The following is a 17,825-nucleotide window of genomic DNA, read 5'->3' as shown; positions in this document are numbered from 1 at the left end:
TTTATAAGCATCTCCTCCCACCTGAGCTACCTCCTACTCCCTATATTTTTAGGGAATTGAAACCCAAATCTGAATTTTGAAGCTCAAGCCCATCTCAAATATGAATGTTACTGAAAGTGCCACTGAACAAGTGGGTTTGTTGTGGCACTGTGAGGGTATGACCGTGTATGTGGTTTGTATCAACACATGCAAGGTTATCACAAAGGTTATCATGTTCATATTGTAGCCCTTTGTTTATCCATGTGGCCAGGTATGGTGCAAACAGCTGCAGTGTCAGTACAATCTTTCCACTGCCCCACCAGTGACCTCAACCCTGACCTGGAGTATCAGACGAGATACAGATGAGGGGTTATTTAGGCTCCATATAAGTATAGCTTTGAAGAGGGCTGTGAATTAAAGCTGACACTTTACCTTAAACACCTTCCCACAACTTACTTGTGAAAAAATCAGGTGGCCAACAGGAGTTCCAGCATGTCTTTATCAGGCATAGTGTTCAGTAAAGCTTTCCTTCTTGCTGGGAGCTTGCACGTACCCTGTCCAAAACTCAGAAAAACTGCATTTTTTAGGGACAAAAATTGGAAATGCTCCAGGAGGGTGTGGGAGTTGGGGAGAAGAGATCTCTTGCTATAGAGACATGCACGATGTACGATGGCAAGTGGCAATATGGGGACTAAATTCTGCTACAATCCCTACATTGCACAGCAATGTTCATTTATTCTGTTGCCATGAAATAGCCTTCACTTCCATCTGCCCACATAAACTCACAAGCCAAGTTTTAAAAAGAGAAAAAAAGTCAGATATGTCAGAAATGCAACAAAGTTATGTTTAATGTTCTCTTCAGCTATCCTCTGTTTAAGATGGGAGTAATGAATGGGAGGCAGAACTGGTCAATATTTATTCCTGTTCTCTGCCTTCTTCAGCATGTGTAATGAACATTTAGTTACCTCTGGCTAAATTATCAGCCAGATGAACAGTATCCCTCTTTATCTGATTCACTAGTCAAATACTGTACATAAGAGAGGGACAAAGATAAAGACACCCTGAACTTTGGGGTAGCTCTGATCTGGTTTGGAACTTTGTGACTCATGCTTATCTCTACTCTGTATACACTGGGCCCGATTCTAATTTCATTTACACCACTGTAAGTCAGGAGTAACTCCACTGAAGTCAGTGGTTTTACACTGATGCAAATCTGGTGTGAGGCCAGAATCAGGCTTGCTCTGTGTATGCACGTGTGTGTGTGTGTGTGTGTGTAATCTAACAGAAAAATGTTCTAAATAGAGCTAGTCAAATACTGGAAACAATTATTCGTTGCATAAATTATTTAATGAACTTTACCTTTATTTGTCTCATAAATTATTCAACAACTAGCATTTGAATTGCTTCAGAGCTGGTCCAATACTGCCAACATTATTTGTCAAATAACATCTTCAATGAATAACATCATTGACTCAAATAAATAATGTATTTTGACAATTAATAGTCAGTCAAAGCTAGTTCTAATTGATCCAGTTAGAAGATGCAAAGGGGGGGGGGGGTTACATACTTACTCATAAGCTATTGATCCATTCTGTTCTCGTTCGTTCTCATGGGGTACATCTAGACTATACAGCTATATCAACGGAGCTCAACTCGAGTTACGTATTTTGATGCAAGCTAACGCAAGACCGCACATCGACACTCTGAACTCTCACAGATGTTGAGCTGGATTGCACTTACCCTCTACATCCACACTAGTACTGCCCTAGTTAGTTGCAGTGACTTCTGGGCATGCAGCCCGTAGTTTCGGGCACTGCTCCAGACCGCAGCACACGGTGGAGGGCTTTAAGAGGGAGTCAGTGGTATAGAAATGAAGCCTGATGCTTCACTTCCCTTCTCCTTGTGTAGTTATTTATGCCTGTGCAAAGTGGGTATAAAATAAAACCCAACCAGAATGGGAGCGTTTTCCATACACTTTGAACTCACTCTGCACAGGTGTGAATGTCTATACAAGGTGCAAGGCAGCAGAGAATCAGACCCATTGTTCTTCATTGGAATACAAGCAGGGGAAAATGAGAAATCACATTGTCTTAATGGCCAGGTTGTAGGTATGTGGATAATTTATTGTAGAAGTGTGTGGAATCTTATTTCCTCCAGGAATTGGTTTAAGGGACAGGAATAAACAAAACCCACATGTTGTGGTAATAGATATTTTATGACAGAAATTAGGGAGACATAATTATATCTCCGTTACTATTACAATCCTGATTTTTTTTCCTTTCACCACTCCCAATTCTTTCTTCTTATGAAAAACCCGCCTCTCTATCTGATGTTTTTCATGTACAGTCTCTCACCAGAGAAGAATTTTTTCTTGAAAAGTTTGAGATAAATCAGAGATCAAGTACTTTGACAAAATGACATGTAATTTGCTGTTTGAAAAGACTCTGTCTTTTGAAATGCTGTATCTCAAAAGTCTCTTGGTCAAAGAACTCCAGGGTTGTTTTATTTAATGATAATCTGGGCTACATATTTTAAAACTAGATTGTTATTGCAGTTAACCATACAATCACCAATATAATACAAGATTGTCTAAAAATCAATACATGACATGACGCTCTTATTCACTTTGAATAGCATCTTACTCCTCAAATAGTTCCATTGATTTGAGACCACTGGCAAACTGCAGTGCTACTCACTACTAGCCAGAATATCGGAATATGGCTGCTGCTATATAAACAATTGTACATTTATTTATTGTGCTACAAAATAAAAGATTAATACTGTAAATACTTACACACATGGCAACTTTATATGCATGAGTAACTTTACTCATGTGGGTAGTTCCACTGACTTCAAAGATATTACCCATCTGAGGAAGAGTTATTCATAGGGATTTGCAGGATTGGGTCCTGTATATCTTCGCTTTTCTATAAAAAATGGACTTCAGGAACAGGCAATTGCATAACAAAAAAACCCAAACAAAGTCACACAGACATAGTTTCATGACTTCTTCCCCTCCCCAGTGAATATGGTTTGCTAGTTTTCTTCATCTGCTGCTTGGGGGAAGAGAAGAGGACCATATTGTTGTATTAGCTGTATATGTACATTTAATTTTAATAAGCCTAGGAAAAATGAATATGTTCTCTGGAACAGGTCCTGCTACCCTCGCACTTGCTACAATCCAAAATCCACTGAAGTCATGGGAGTCTTTCCATAAGTGTCAATGGGCTTTGGCTCAGATTCACTGAGTATTACTGGAGGGTGTGTACATACAATAATGATTGGTGGGAATAATATTGAAGTGTTATAATTGGAATAATAATGGGGGAGAAGTGTCAAATATGTGAGCTGATGTGGAAAGTAGCACATAGAGCGGGTCAGAAACTTTCTGACAGGGCCAGTCTTACGGGTGGGCAACCTTCCAGGGTGCTGTGGTCAGGGGGTGCTTTCTGAGTGCTGCAAGCGGGTGGGCCTGAGCTTCTGGAGCAGGGGTGAGTGTGGGCGAGCCCAGGGCTGAAGCTCCTAGCCAGCTGGGTGGGCAGAAGGTGGGTGATGCTTCCTGGAACTGCTAGCCTGGCTGAGGTAGCGAGCCAGTCCCTGGATCCCCCTTTCCTGTAAGCCCAGGCAGTGGCTGTGCACCTGCTCTGCTTCTGCTAGGTGGTCAGGGGGCGGGGGTGTGTGGCCAGGGGTGCCCCCAAGTTCAGAAACCCCTTCTTGTGCATCCCAGGTGGGCTTCGGGGCCAGGAGCTGGTCCTTGCACCCTGCCCCCCCCCCCCCCCCCCCCACGTTGCTGTTCTCAAATGCAAAAAAAGGGCACCAAAATACAAGTTTGCCCAGGGCACCATTTTCCCTAAGGCCATTTCTCTAATATTCTGGCAGAACATTTTTCCATCAGGAAATGCTGATTTGCTGAAAGCAAAATATTTTGCAGAAACGTGTTGCCTTTTATACAAATTCGTGTCTAAACAAAAATAGGGAAAAAAGAGTTGCTGACTTTTGAGTTATTTTATATTTTTTATGTAATTGTAAATAAATAATACATGATGTAAAAGAAGTCAAAATTGGAAATGGCTGCATTCCAAACCAATTTTGAGTGGGTGGGGAGATTTTTGGTTCACAGGAAATTTTGGAAGAGCTTGTTTTTGTTGTGCAGAACTACCCCTGAAACAAAAAATCAGGTTCCTGCCCAGCTCTAGCAGCGTCTTAAACTTTGCCTTATCTACTTGATTTAAAAGAAAAAAAGATGTATTACTGGTTACATTTTATTTTGTTACATTTTGAGCTGGAGATGTTGCAACATACTTAGAACTGTTGAGTGCTCACCAGAAGTGCTACAGATTATATTAAGAGGCTTTTTGACAGATATAAACAAATGGTAAACCTGAGTTTACTTCCCTGTGCGCAGTCCTTAAAACCAGTACACAGTAGAAAATAAGGTCAGATTTGTGTGACCTTGATAAGGGTAATTTGAAGGACTCAGGAGATTATAAACCCATCTGGGAGAAATTAAGGGAGGATGACTGGGAACAAACCAGGAGCTAAATGTGAGTAGGGCCAAAAACAAAAGTTTGCAATGAGCGGAGCAGAATGAGACTGTGGCAGGAGACAGAGACTCACTACTACAGAGAGAACCAAATATTAAAGTGACTAATTACACAGCTCATGGAAAAAATTGGAAGATGTTGGGAAAGGAAGCCAGCATCATCATCCCAGATCACTGAAGTCCCTGCAGGAGAAGAAGAAAATGAAATATTTATATATTTGTGTAGAATATGTTAAGAGGTGTGCTGCAGAGAGCACTGGAACTAACAGTCTTTGAATAGGAAATGATGGATCTGAAATAAAAAAAATTCAGTCCAGCCAGCCTTAAGCAAGCCTCCATTCTTGTGGATGCAAATAATCATAGGCACAAATAGCCCTGGAGAGGGTTGAATTTCACCAATAAATGACTAATCCATTTTAGAATCTCATTAATCTTTTTCTTTAATGTAGCTAGAGCTGGATATAATTAAAAAAAATACTATGTTTTTTAAATGTCAAAGTTGTTTCTGTTTTAGCAGGCTCTGAAACGGATTATTTTTCATATTTTCAAAACATTTCAATATCATATTGATGATGGTGTTGATAACATTTTGGGTAAAATCATGGATAAAAACGTGAACACATTTTTTGAAAAAACATTTTTTTAAAAAAACAACAACAGTTGGTTGCCAATTTTCTGCAAAAGGCTGTTTTCCAGTGAAAGAGCTTTCTCTATTAAATATTTCAACTGGCTCAAATTATAATATTACTTTATTTGCAAAGCAATTCTGCTCTGAGGAATTACTGAGTAAAAATGGCTCTTTCTTAATTAACGTATCTGTACACTGGGCCAGATTCTGATCTCAGTTACACTATTATAAATCCAGAGTAACTCAGCAGTTATTCCAGATTTACACTGGTGTCACTGGCCGTGTGCAAACTCGAGAGGCGATGTCATGTGCATGGAGGGCATAAAGTTGCATGTTGGTGACTGTGTGGGAGTCTAAAGCTGAAGAGTCCAAATATTACATTAATTGTACATGGGCGGCTTCCATTGATTTCATATATACAACAGCATAAAACTGACAGGGTAATCAGACCCAAAGAGTCTAAACTGGTGTTTACTTACATAGGGAAGGAATTGGAAAAAGGTGTAAAACTCACCTCTGAATTTGGTCCTATCAGCATTATTCTGATCTTACCTACACTGCTTTTAAAGTGATTTAATTTCAACAGGCCAGAGTTTAATGGAGAGACATCCATTTACGCCAGGTGAGGATCTAGCCCATTTTCATTATGTGAATAAAGACATACCAGCCGGATTAAACTCTGATTCTGATCCGAAGTTTTTGCAGTTACTTCAGACTTACATTACTATAAGTGAAATGAAACCTGGCCTCATGGTTAATAATTAGAATATTTATCATTTTTTATACTGCACTTCCCACTCCTGTAACTAAGCCCCTCAGAACACATTTAAAGCAAGCTATAATGCTTGAATCAACACAATAGACGACTCCATAAAATCAATCCACATTAAAGTTTCCTCTCCTGATGGTGACTAATTAAATGAATTAATCAAAAGCCTGATTAAACAAAATTACACTGAAATGAAATTATTTCAGTCAGTGGGACTGCAGAAATGCCATTTTAAAAAATAATCTCTCTTTCAGTAGTATGACAGCATGCATTTTGTGTGTGTGTGTGCAGAATATTAGGGCTTACGTCAGACGTCTGTGGTTCATAGGCCTAGTGTGTCAGGCTGCACCAAGGTCTATTTCATCCTTGGAACGGATCTGTAAGTAGGAAGTTGCCATTTTCCCATAGTCTCTTTTCAGAATAGACCCACACTTTGCAGAACAGGCTCTGCCCCAGATGGTGACAGTACATTAGTGCCTAACTACGGGTCCTCATTTCCCTTCCTTTCTTCTCCCCTCCTCCTGTTCAGCAGCCCCAAGGGAGGCACAATTCCAATCTAGCGTTCAGGGCTGGCTAGCATGCTGCCAGCCAAACCACAGTTCTGGCATGTTCTGCCAGCTCGGGCGTGTGCTCAGACCCCAGCTTGTTAGCATCCAGGCTATCTGCCATCTGGGGGCTTGGCTGTACTCCTCTCTCAGAGCAGGTCGCATGCTGCTTCCTGAGGGGGAGAGAGTTGATACCATGGTGGAGTAATAAATTAACCCTGAAACAATCTCTTGTATGTTCGGATAGAACTGCACTTTATCTACAACTCCTGGCACGATTTCACCACCTATTCGTCAGCTGATAAACCCGCTGGCCATTTCAGTCAAGGTCCAGCCTCCCAGTTGCCTGTGTAGAAAGAATACTCTCTTGGGAGATGCGCCAAGCCAGTCATGACTGTGAACAAGTCTTGCTGATAAATATATTAGGGATCCACACATGTCTTCTCAACTGGCTATGTAGCAAGTAGTTGGCTCCAGCGCTGTAGAAGGCAAGATGCCTTTAACCCTCCTGGACAATGGCCCTATGAGAAAACATGGGGAGTTTGATGTGTTTGTACAGTATATTGGGTAAAGGATAAAGACTATGTTGAAATAAAGCTGTCAAGTTACCGAAAACAAATTGTACTGCTGCTGGCTCCCTTTCTTTCCCTGCTGTTACTATGGTATCTTTGCTTTCAGAAACGGAGGGCGGGACATTTCCCACTGATCACAGTTTTACAAGTTTTTCCACAGTGTCTGCAGATACACAAACAGAGAGCTCTCCTCTGCCCCTCTTGAAGTCAGCTGCAGAACTCCCCAATTGATTTCAATGGGCTCAGAAGCAGGCTCCTATTTTCCCACACATTATTGCAGATTGATTGGACAAAGCACCTAGGTGCTAGCATTTGTATCTAATTTAATTCATCTATCATCTCAGGTTTTTATACAGCACCTATCCCTGTGGTGTCAGCAGCTTTCCCATTTTTGTTGCCTGGTTCTGATATGGGAAAACCAGACCCCACATCTGGGAGATACAAAAACATGCTTGAAAGCCACGGCTCATGTATTGCACACATGTGTCTTTAATAGGCTCCTTGGCTTGTGTGAGTACATCCCATCCACATCATAATGGAAGCAGAAACTATTCTGGGAGCAGAGTAAGTATAAATTAGAAATAAGGACAGTCATTTTGCTAAATTTAGAATCCACAAGTTCTAGTTTTCGAACAAGAGTTGACATTTTGGAAGGCTGAGTTCTGTAAGGCTCTGTCAAAATGAGCTTTTTGAGCTTTGGCACGTAATTAATAATGAAGAATAGTATTAATAATTTGTTATTAGTACCCATTGTAGTCCCAGAAGCAGAGTAAGAATTACTTTTAATCCAGACTTTCTGGTCCAGGTTCTGCTCCCACTTTCAGTTCCAAAAGACGCGATTAACTTCTAACAACCCATCCTGGTTTAGTAGTGAAGTGAAGGCAACAATCAGAAATAAAAAAAAGTAATATTTAACAAATGGAATAAAGGGGAAATAGACAGCAATCAATATACATTTGAAGTTATGAAATGTAGAAAATTGATAAGGAAATCTAAAGGCATCAGGAAAAAATCCATAGCGGAAGGGCTAAAGAATTAAGAAGGAGTTTTTCAAATATATTAGGAACAAAGGTAATCATAGCAGTGATATAGGCCCATCATCAGATGGAAATGGTAAAATTGCTAATGATGATGCAGAAAAGTGTTCAATAAATATTTCTTTTCTGTATTTGGAAAGAAGCAAGATGATATATCACAACAGGATGATGAAGTACTTGACAGATCTTTATCCCTAGTAGAAAATATCTACTAGGGATAAACACTTTTAAATCATCAGGCCCAGATAACTTTCACGCAAGAGTCCAAAAGAGCTGGCTGAGGAGGTCTCTGGCCTACTTATGTTAATTTTTAATAAATCTTGGAATACCAGGGAAATTCCAGAAGACTGAAAGAGTGCTAACGTTATGCCAATATTCAAAAAAAGGAAAGTAACTATGGACTGGCTAGTCTGACACCAGCCAAGGCAAAATAATGGAAAAGCTGATAAGGAATTCAATCAGTAAATAATTAAAGGATAGGAATATAATTAATGCTGGTCAATTAGTTTTATGAAAAATAGGTCTTTTCAGACAAATCTGATTTGATTCTTCGTGATGTGATTACAAATCTGTTTGCTAACGTAAAGGCATAGATATAATAGCCTTTTGTAAGGTGTTTGTCTTAATACCTCATGATATTCTAGTTAAAAATTAACCCTACAATATCAATGAAGAACTGACTATCTCTCTGCTTTCAAAATGTAGCTGTCAATGGGAAATCATAATCAAATATGGGTGTTTCTAGTGGGGTTCAACATGTTCATCAATGATCTGGAAGTAAATATAAAATCAATGCTGATAAAATTTTCAAGGATGACATGAAGATTGGTGGAGTGGTAAATAATGATGAGGACAGGGCAGTGAGACAGGGTGATTTGGATCACTTGATACTGTGGGCCCATTCAACCAAAATGTGTTTCTGTATAGACAGATGCAATGTTATACATCTAGGAACAAGGAATTCAGACCATCCCAAGAGAATGGGAGACTCTATCCTGGAAAGCAGTGACTCTGAAAAAGATCTAAGGGGACACAGTGAATAAGCAACTCAACATGAGCTCTTAGTGCCATGCTGTAGCAAAAACAGCTACTGTGATCCTTGGATGTATAAATAAGGGAGCAGTGAGTAGTAGCTGGGAGGTGATTTCATCTCTATAAATAGCATTGGTGAGACCAATATTGGGATGCTATGTCCAGTTCTGGTGTCCACATTTTAAAAAAGGATGTTGAAAAATTAGAGAGGGGGCAGAAAAGAGCCATAAAAAGTTATTTGAGAGCTGGAGAAAATGTCATATACTGAGAGACTTAAAGAGCTCAATGTGTTTAGCTCATCAAAAAGAAGACTGAGAAGTGATTTGATTGCAGTGTGTAAGTACCTTCATGGGGAGAAAATACCACATACTAAAGGGCTCTTTAATATAGCAGAGAAACACCTAACAAGAACCAATGGCTGGAAGTTAAAGCCAGACACATTTAAATTAAGATTTAGGCACAAATTTTTAACAGTGAGGGTGATTAACCATGGAATCACAACTGGTGTAACTGAAAGTTGAATCTGGTCCTAAATCATTTGCATAGCCTAGGCTTCCATTTAGTTGGAAATACATTTAAAAAAAACTAACCTTCCCTTTAAAACAATGCTTTAAATGAAGGGGGAAATGGTGTGCAAAGCCCATAACCTGTCAGAGTCGGTTGGTCCTTTCCGCAGTCTCTCTCTGTCTCTCAACTGTCTAGGTGTTTAGAATATGTCATCAGTGTCATATCGAATTCTCCCAACCCCAACAGAAATATTCAAAGAAAGCAGTAATTATTCTAGGGTGCAACATGCGCACTGCAAAATCTCTCCTTATCTCAGGGTCCAATGACAGATCAACCTTTGCAGACAGCCTCCCCATCATGAAGCACAATTGGGCACTTCTCATGGGTACGGAGGAGGAGAAGGAAAGGGGGGAAGGAGGAGAAGCAGAAGAAGGAGGAATTACACACAGAGCAACAGCAATTAAATCAAACACCACAGAGCTAATAAGGAAGCATTCCAGGAGAGAAGGAGCTTCTGCCATCCTTCCTCCTTTGATGATTGCCTTATTCTATCTGCTGAAAGGAGCAGGAGGATTAACTTTTTGTCTGAGCCATTTCTTACGTTGGACTGCGAAGGGAGCTGAGAGTCCATTGTGAAATACAGCAGAATTCTAACGGGCCAGATTCTGTTCCCCTCACTCCTGTGCATTGCTGCATGAACAGTCACACTGATTTCAGTGGGGCTGCACAAAGAATAAGGTTAGATAAGGGGAGTGAGGGTGCCAGAAGCCAGTCCTAAATTTGTAGTCATTGTCCAGCTCTCACTGGGATTTGACACAATGTAAATACCTACCTAGATCACAAGATGTTGCCTAGGCTGCACAGAGGTTTGTGAGGACCTGGGGCAAAATCTGAAATTGATGCCTCCTCCCCCTCTGTCCCCTGTCCCTGAGGTAGGGAGTGGCCTAGGGAGTGGAGAGCAAGCCCACCCGCCCGCCGTCATTCAGGAGTTGGCTGTTGGTGCTCAGCATGGTGTCATGTGACCAGGACTATATGATGAAAGGGCAGCTGGGCCAGTCCTGAGCTGCCCTGTGACCCTGTGCATCAGGTCACAATGCCACTCACTTAAATTTGGCCTGGCTGCCTCCCCATCCCCCCCTGGTCACAGCCCCCTCATGCATCACACTTCATCAGCCCACCCACTTTAAATGGTGCTCTGCAGCCCCAGTATTGTTCCGTGCATTTGAGGGCCCTCTCAAGTGGGGGATCCAGGGCAAACTGCCCCTTTTGCCCTCTCCTGGGCAGCCCTAGGCTGCTAGAGTACAGTACCTTCAGCAGCATCATATTGTTCACCAAGGGCTTTGTGAAGCAAAGAGGGTAGCACATATGTTCAAGGGTCAACCAGCCTGACAGATCCTTAGCATGTTAAACATAGCCTGAGAGAGAGAGAGAAGATTGACAAGTGAAAAATAATTGAGTAGGGACAAGTAATCCCTTCAACTGACAGTGAGTGTAGGAGTAGGAATGTCAAAAGAATTGGGACGCAATTCAAACTCTCATTTGATGGGCAAAGGGCAAACTATCCATTCCTTTGTACTCTTGACCTGATTCTTGCTTCCACTACAGTTAAAGGTCACATAAGCTTTTCCATTCTAACCCCTGCTTTTATTTGCTTATGCATTTATGAAACTTCCACCTGGCTGAAATTTTCCATGCTTGCTGTCTGGATGGAGGTGAATTTTTTTTTTTTTTTGAAAGTTTAAGCAAAAAGGGTTTTGGTTTTTGAGTAAATGGGGAGTGTAGAAACATATTATTGCTGAGCAATTGGCACTAGGCGCTATATAAGCATATATCCCAATCATAGAAACTGTCTTGTGATGTTTTCTGGGCAACTTTACAGTCCAAATATCTGGAGCTAGAAAGTTGAAATTTAGCAGTGAAATATTTTCTTAAAGGCTATTTTCCCCACTTCCTCATCCCCTGATTTGCACTTCTTATGCAGTGAAGGTGTGCAGGAGCTAGAGTGGGCTGCTGTCTAATTTTTAAAAGTGTGCAGAGGGCTCCATCCATGATCATGTAATTAAAGCCTGGGCCCATTTCAGCACTGTCTCCAGTTTTCATAGCTTCTAAGGCCAGAAGGGACCAGTATGGTCATCTAGTTTCACTTCCTGCATGTCACAGGTTACATTCATCCAGTAATTCCTGCACTGAGCCCAAAAATTGTGGTAGAATACAGCATATCTTTTGGAAGGACATTCATTTTTTATTTGAAGTCTCCAAGGGATGGAGAATTTACTCCACCTCTTGATAAGTTGTACCGATGCTTAATTACCCTCGCTTTTAAAATTAGAGTCTTCATTCCAGTTTGAACTTTGCTGATTTCAACTTTCAGCCACCACATTTTATTATGCCCTTGTAAACTAGATTAAAGTGCTCCATTGAAACCCATGGAGTTACACTGGTGTAAAACTGGAGTAATGCAGTGGTTAATCAGGCCAGGCAGTGCAAGCAAAGGATGTGTATCATAATAACTGTGTCATTTCTTGACATCTGAGTGCTCAACTCTGCAACCTCAGTTTTCCTGTAACAGTATTTTGGATGGAACCAATATTATAGCACCATGGTAGCAATACAATAGTTAAAGTTAGGATGGCACTTCCATTTTATAACATTTTAGTCTCTGTTGAAGAGCTTGACATAATTGGGAATGACTGCAAATCTGTTGTTATAATTAGAGTTTGGTCTTTAGCCCTAGGCATTTGCCCTTCAGGGGGGTTGATTGGAAGCCTGGGAGGCCTTACATCTCAGCATGTTATTTCCTGGAGACTCTTTCATCCCTGCTGCTAGGTGTACACCGAATGACTCTGCGGGCTAAGAATGAAGCTGTAAGGGCTCCACAGAGTCGGAGCACAGAAGTGATTTGCGCTACGTTGAAGTCATGGCAAAGAGAGACCAAAACAAGATTTCCACTGGAAACTGAATGGGTGTGATTCTCCCTCCCAATCTGGCATCCGTGCCTGCTACGGAATATCCTGGTGAGGCCATTCTGTTTTGAAAAGGCCTGGAGACAGAAGAAAGAACTCTGGGTAGTTAAAGGATTTCCTAAAGTGTCGAATGATAGGAACAAAAGATGAGAAGCAGAGGTATGTGAGGAGGGCAGAAGGCATTAGAAAAACACGAGATTATAATATCTTCTGGATAAACCCTTTTCCACAAAGCCCACCTCTTTACTGAGACCCCTTGTTTTAGCCTTCCAAGCCTCTTAACAACATTGGGTCAGATTCCCTGGCAGTGTAAATTAACACAGCACCGTTGACTACATTGGAGTTATGCTGATTAATTCCATCTGAGTGTCTAGCCTTTATTAGATTATATTTACAGAGATGGGTGTAAATTTGCAGAGCAATCATATCAACGGACATAAACAGAAGAAAAGCAATGATGAAGAAGTTGGAGGATTTCTACACCTGCACACTCAAATTGTACAGTTATACACGCATCAGGACTTTGCAAGTGGAAACACTCACGCATACATCTCAAACATGCTAATACCTGCCTGCGCGGCTGTTAGAATGCGCACCTGCAAAAGCCATTTGTCCCAATGAGTTTTGTAGGTACAAATTCTACCATCACGTGTGTACAGGTGTCAGACTCCTTCAAGCGTATGCTTGTGCGCTTGCAGCACAGGCTAATGTACGTGCAGACAAAAGTTTATACACACACGTAGTTCAGAGGTTGAAAAACTCCCTGAAAAGATATACAATTCTGTAAACCTTTACACAGTCCCATTGGAGGTAGAGAGCAGAAGGGAGGGCCAAATTAATACCACATAATGCCTCACTGTATCGCCGCCTTTCTCTTCCCTCCTCTGGTTTCTACTTCATGTTAAGGAACAGTGACGGAACTATCTCCAGATACCTTTTCAATGTCCACTCCACATAACTCTTCTTCTCCCCCCACCTCCCACACACAGATATTCTGAGCTGTTGACAGATGAAGTTAGAAAGCTTTCCTAGTTGGCTTCTGGGTGTGAAGAATACCAGAAGTGTTAAAGGAGTGAGTGTATGTTATAATGGTAAGGCTGTAACTTGAAGAGACAAAAGCAAAAGGAATTCAATGGCGAGGAGTCTGCAGCTGACATTGTTAGAGCTGCTTTTTTAGCGCTTGTGTTATTTGCATTATAGCCCAGTTCTGCCCTTTAGAGGAAAGACAAGGTGAGCCCAGTTTTGGTCTCACTTACACTGGTGTTATTTGGGATTATCTCAGCTGGTGTCAATCATGGACTGTAATGAGGCTATGCTGAGTTACACCAGCTGAGGATCGAGCTCAATAGGCCCAACTCTGGCAGTGGTACAAAGGGGCTATAAAGTTGTCTTAAACAAGCAGCTGGGGCTTTATGCTGCCCTCTTCTGGCCACTCAGAATAAGGGGTATGTGTCAAGAACAGGCCAGGGACAGGAGGAACATGGCCGGATTGCAGAACACTGCATTGAGCCCTGGCTGCTATAACAGTCCTTAGGAGGATGCTCTCAGCAGCGTAACTCAGAGCAGCTTCGAGACATGACACTGAGGACTGAATTAGCCCCCAGCTGGCCAGGCTATTGAGGCCCACCCACACTTTGTGAGGGTGAGATCTGCAGGCAGAAGATCCCTTCTATGCACAAGTAATGGGAGTATGGTGTTTGACTCATCAGGTTTGGTTCGTCTCTCCATTATTGTTGCTGTGCACCAGTGTAACTGCACTGGGGTCAGTGACATTACAGCACTTTAAAAGAGTGGAATCAGGCCCATTGACTTCAGAAGGCGTCACTTGCATTGTATGGCAAGCGAATAGGGCCCACTGACTGGGGCAGCTTATAATTATTTATATCACAGTAGAAGCTAGAGGACCTTATGAAGAGTGAGGCTGTACAAAAAGCTCTCAGGGACAGTCCCTGGCCCAAAAAACTCACAGTCTAAACAGACAAGATAGACAAAGTGTGGGGGAAATAATATTATCCCATTTTCCCAGCATCTACCAGAATGGGGCTGTAGGTGCTATTGCAATACACAAGTTTAAACGATAAATGACAGTAAATGATTGCCTACCTCATGGGGATGTAGTGAGGATTAATGAGTTGATCTGTGTAAACAGCGATATAAAAGATACTGAGTGATGGTTCACACCTACTGTATGCATATCTTGTAACTATTAGGGACCTGCCAGTTCTACAGAAAAGCAAACAGCGAATGGATGGTGTTCACGACTGATAATAGTAGCTTAGGGACCCTAATAGCTTTAGGGGGATCATTCTACGTTGACGAAGCTCTCATTAAAGGGATTAACTGTAATTAGGACACTAACTTTATTAATTAAACTGCTAGGTGCATTTAATCATTTCACTGCTTTTGGGTGGAAATTTTGAACACTGTCAGCATTGGCCTGGGGGGCTTGTCTACACTGCAATCAGAGGTGTTGTTGTGGCATGTGTAGACATACCTGAGCTAGTTTTAATCTAGGTATTGTGAGTACCTACACCAGCAAAAGCAGCCTGGACAACAGCTGCTTGGTTATGTGCCCAGGCTCCTGGGCGGGTGGGCAGGACTAGCTTGTGCTACCACTTGCTGGTCACAACTCACTGCTATTGTTACTTGAGCTAGATTTGATCAGGGACCTCAGGTACATGTGCGGCAGCCACACCTCCCAGTGCCAGTGGAAACGCTACCCTATCTCTGCTCCCACTGAAGTCAACGAGAGTTTTACCACCAACTTTAATGGGAGCAAAGTACTTTTGAAAATCCCGTCCTTAGCCTGTAACTCCTTTTGGTCTTCTAATGGGAGACACAAGGACAACGACTCACTCGTCGGACTTCCCTGGGTTCTGCTTTTGCCTGCTCGTACAAGCTAAGAATAGTCAGCTCTGGTGAATCTTTGGCTAGGAGAACTCCAGGGAATGCAAAGGTGGTGCGGGAAGTGAAGCCAGTGTTGCTAGAGGGAGTCAGCACTGAATCAAAGCTTCAGCGCAGCCTTGAGACACTGGGCTTATGGAGATGTCCTTTTTCAAATATGGTGTAGGACCAAGCTCTTTGACTAACTGTGGCTTTAAAGATCTCAGGGTGCGTGTGTCCTGCCCTGATTCCAGTTTGAGTAATTACAGGCTGCCTGCCTAAATTTCCTCTGCAATTTCAACTGACTGGATACACAATTCTTCTTTACTTCCTGCCCTAATCTATTATGTATTGTTAAAGAATAGCTGTATTTCATCCCAGAGATAGCTGCATTTCATTAGTGAGTGACATTAATCTCATGTGCATATATAACCCTTCCTTCAAATCATTTATTCCACATTTAAAAGGTCAAACATATCACTTTTGTTATCCGTTGGAGGGATAACTGTGGGTTGAGTCACTGTTCGGAAGCTTGCAATGCAGGGCGTACTATAGATTAACTATTCTCTGCAGTGTGCCATGAATTCCAGCCCTATAAACTTTATATTATGCAACTTTTCCAGGACAGTTGATACCTAAGACAAGTAATTATTATTACAGACAGGAGGGAATGATGAGAGAGGAGACCGGCCTTAAAAATTCAGGGTTGATGGGCAATAGTTTCTGAACTTCAAGTGTACACTCAAAATTACAGCTGTCCTGATCTACAGCCCCTGCCACCCCACTGACTTCACTAGGTTTAAATCAGGGTCAAATTTGGCCTCAATCTCCTCCCACGAAGGCTGGAATGAAAACAGAGCAGCTCCTTCTTTTCTCTTTCTCTCATAATATAGGAACTTGATGAAATGAACAGCTGGTAACTGGAGAACCTCGAAGAGGAAATACTGTTTCACACACCATGTCGTCATTGTCAGCCTTCGGAATGCACTGTTGCAGGAGATCATCGAGTCAAACACTGTAGCTAGATAGTGTTTCCAGGGCAATAAAATGATGCATGCTCTGATGGGGCAATGAAAGCTCATGCTGCAGAATGGAAATTGAGCACCAGCAGGGGTCAGGAAGAAATTCCTTCCCCCAAGCATAGCATTACATAATTGGCAAGGTGATTTGGGAGAGTTGCCTATTTCTGAAATATTAAGGTATTCTTCAGCCAAAGGAGACTAGTGGGCTTGCTGATCCAACGACCTGACATGTAATGCAAGATTTGCCATAACATGTTGCAGGAAATTGTGGGGTGGGGAGGCAGAGAAAGACTTCCTACAGCTTTTAATGGCCTGATGCAGACTTCCACCCTGCCTTCAATTAGCCATATGGGGCCAGATCCTCACCTGATGTAAATTGGTGTATGAACATTTACACCAGTTAAGGAGATGTCCTTTTTTTATTTTTAGATACCACCACACACACGAAAATGAGCAATCTATGGAATGGGTGATCTGTACAATGAAAGGATGCAACTCTTGATAATGAACAGCTACTTGCCAGGGCGCTACACTCACTGTCCCTTACAGAGCTTTATTAAAAAAATTGGAACCCAAAGCAAAGTGTAAATATGTTGAATGAATATGAATTGCAGCTCATTGGTAATTTGAATTGCTGTTGTTTCTGCCTGAGCGGCTACCATTCCTAAGTGCATTTAGGATTGGATTCTGATTGTACACGGATTTTCCACCTGTGGAACTATTGGCTTAAGTGGAATTATTCTTGATTTACATCTGTGTAACTGAGAGCAGAATCCAACCTTTCTCTTTAAAATGAGACTGTGTGCCTGATTTTATGATGAGTGGAAATCAGGAGTATCTTCGGTGAAAGCTATAGTCCTGATTCACAACTGCCTTGGATCTTGTATTGTACCTATGCAAAGTGGGTGTAAAACATTACCAGTCTGATTAAGTAGCATTTTACACACACACTACAAACAAGTATAAACAATGGTACAAGATGTAAAATTGGGGTGAGATCAGATTCAGGTCCTCTATCTTTAATAAACCATGTGGTTCCTATTTCCTATGAGGAGTTAAGTAATACTGTACCCATGACAATAGGCATATATTGATTCCTATTTTCCTTCTCATCAGTCGGTTGATGCATTCATTCCCAAAAGTTCAACCCTCTTATCTGAAATGAATTACAAATAGTAGAATTGATTTTTTTCATTGTCTACGCTTAGAGAAATGCAGAAAGTAAAGCATATAGGTAGTTGCAAGCTGCATTAAACTTTCATTCTTACATTATTTCTTTCATTTGTGGTGGCCTAAATCAGTGTTGTCATTATCATCATCTGCCTAGTCAGATTTGGAATATTTT

Source organism: Emydura macquarii, unplaced genomic scaffold (assembly GCF_026122565.2).
Source record: "Emydura macquarii macquarii isolate MOO-44397 ecotype Brisbane River unplaced genomic scaffold, CSIRO-AGI_Emac_v2 contig_3517, whole genome shotgun sequence".
Classification (NCBI taxonomy): domain Eukaryota; kingdom Metazoa; phylum Chordata; order Testudines; family Chelidae; genus Emydura; species Emydura macquarii.
The sequence above is the reverse complement of the archived record's forward strand: the minus strand, read 5'-3'. Positions refer to the sequence as shown.